Below are 2,563 nucleotides of genomic sequence, written 5' to 3' on the forward strand. Positions count from 1 at the left end.
CTGGCTTGGATTGTGCTTCAACGGGATCTTTAGCGCGCTACAATCCACGCAAGCCAACGTCTGGTAACAATGGGGTATCTAAGGGCGGCCTCCGGCATTGCACGCATCGGGATAGGAACAAATACATGGGAAAATGGCGACCTTGGGGGACCTGGGTCAGGGTTTGCAAATACGCGACCGGGCCGTGGTCACGCCAAGTTGCTCGCTGTGTTTCCGCGCGGCAGCTTGCTACAGCGCGGCGCCAGCAATACTCCCCTCACCGCTTCGTTTAAATTCGCTCCCGAGAATGCTCCTCGTATGACGAAGGTAAAATTTTGCTTATAGACTCAGAAAAATGTTTTCTTTCTGATGAAAGCGAGAAAAATATCATTTCATAGTATCTTTAAGTCCGTACGAAGCGGCAGGCAATGGATGGAGTCGTCGCGAGCTGATAATGAAACTTGTTTTCCCCGACGTTGGATCAAAAAGGCAAACTGGACGGGAAATCACGAGTCCCCAAGTCTACGAAAAGACAGAAGAGCACCATCGCCCAGGAGATGGCTGCTTGAAGTAAACCGTTTAGTCGTCGTTATTCGTTGGTCGGACATTGCGGATACGTGTCCCATGAGTTTAAGCTTTGTTGATTACGGCGTGTGTGTTGATGAACGGTACGCTTTCAAAGACATGTAAGTGCTGAATCAAGTTTGTATTGTAATTGGTTAGTGTTTCGTGTGGTTTCGTGTAGGCGATCCCCATCTCGATGATGAATGCTCACGCCTCAGAAAGCCATGTAAATAACAGTTGTGTGATTTGAGGCTGTTTTGATACTGCTACGAATTTGAGGAAAATGCAAAAGGCGCAGTGCAAACGAACGAATTTGGACCTTGCTGTGCAAACGTCACAGCGTATTTAGGTGGCAAATTGCAGACTGGTGTATACATCAGGGTCATTTTACGCCGAATGGTCCAAAGGTCCTACGCCCCCCCCCCCCCCAGTTCTTTATAAAGAAAACAAATGCTGCGTCTTCGCAATTGCGGTTGACGGAACAACGACAGCGCCTCACAGCTCCACCCTATAGTGGCCACTTATGACGTAGAGGGATTGCAATACAGTGGCAGTACTATTTCGAGTGCCTAAGATTAATGCGTCCTCCTCCCCCCCCCCCCCCTTTCCTCGGTCGCGCTACGGGCAGTCTCCCGAATTTTGAGTTCGTCAGGTTGGAAGATATGCGAGCAGGACGTTTGAATCATTTGGCGAATGAATGACCCATAAGGTTTGCCTGGTGTCGTTTTTTCATAGGGTTAATTTACATTGGTCACATTTGTCACATCAACATAACAATGTTCAACTGACAAATATTGGACTGTGGTGTTATGAACATCATAGCATTACTATCTCGTCCATTCCTTTCTGTATGTAACTTGGAAAGCTTTAGGCATGCAGGCATTCTACCAAAGGGTAGTACATTCGACAGCGTTTTCGGGCGCTCAGTATCTATTGAAATTTGTTCGTAAATTATTTCGACTTGATATTTTGCGTTTGAGGACTTACAGAGACAGCCTGACCAGGGAACACAAGTAACTGGAGTTTAATAGTTAAATATTATTTCTAGAAGTTCAACAATATGTGTTGTGATATTATGGACATTACTATCTAGTCATTGTCTAGCCCTTGATAAGCGTTTATGCCATTATTGTCTTGTCGCAATGCTGCGCGAACGTAAAGTGCATACGCTAGTCAGAATTGGTACTACTTCATGATGGTCAGGCTTGGGTCCGGGCTTGTTATGGTTATATTTAAAGTTCGCGCGCTCCAAAGCCATTTCGGTGGGCTCGCGAAGCCTCGTGGCGAATCACGGGCGAATCGATGCATTTAATGAAGTCGAAGATCGGCCTCCAGGGGCGCGTTCCTGGAAGCGCGTGAGCACCGTAGCATCGTAATGCCGCTGATTGCAGAAGCACGGGCTGCGCAACGATGCCGCCGTCTGCAACTCTACGACAGACGTAGGTGTCCTACTCGGCGCGGAATTCTTCGCATCTGTTGTCAGTGGTAGGCAGAATCGACTCCATGGCAATCTTGTTGCTTGGGAAATGGTTTTTGGCTGCACGCTACAAGGACCGTCCGCAGTGCAAGCCGGAGACCACACCGCCATCTTCCACGTCACGGTCTCCAACCCTTCTAATGACATGTCTACGGTGCTGGAGTCCTTCTGGAATTTAGAGCACCTTGTAGTAACGGCAGACAACGACCAGTCACCCGACAATGACGCTGTATTACAGAAATTTGAGGACTCTGTTAAAGGGACTATGAAATAATTTTTTCTCGTTCTCATCAGAAAGTAGACCTTTTTCCGAGTCCAGAACCAAAATTTTACCTTCATCACGCGAGGAGTATTCTCGTGAGCGAATTTAAACGGAGCGGCGAAGGGAGGACAGCTGGCGCCGCGCCGTGGCGAGCTGCCGAGCGGAGACACAACGGGCAACTTGACGGGACCACGGCCGGCTCGGCAACACGTCATCGTGACGTGTGGCCGAGCCGAAGGATCCCGCCAGGAACATGCGCCGTAGGATCCCGTGTATGCGTT

This window comes from Ornithodoros turicata, chromosome 4 (assembly GCF_037126465.1).
Source record: "Ornithodoros turicata isolate Travis chromosome 4, ASM3712646v1, whole genome shotgun sequence".
In the NCBI taxonomy this organism is placed as follows: domain Eukaryota; kingdom Metazoa; phylum Arthropoda; class Arachnida; order Ixodida; family Argasidae; genus Ornithodoros; species Ornithodoros turicata.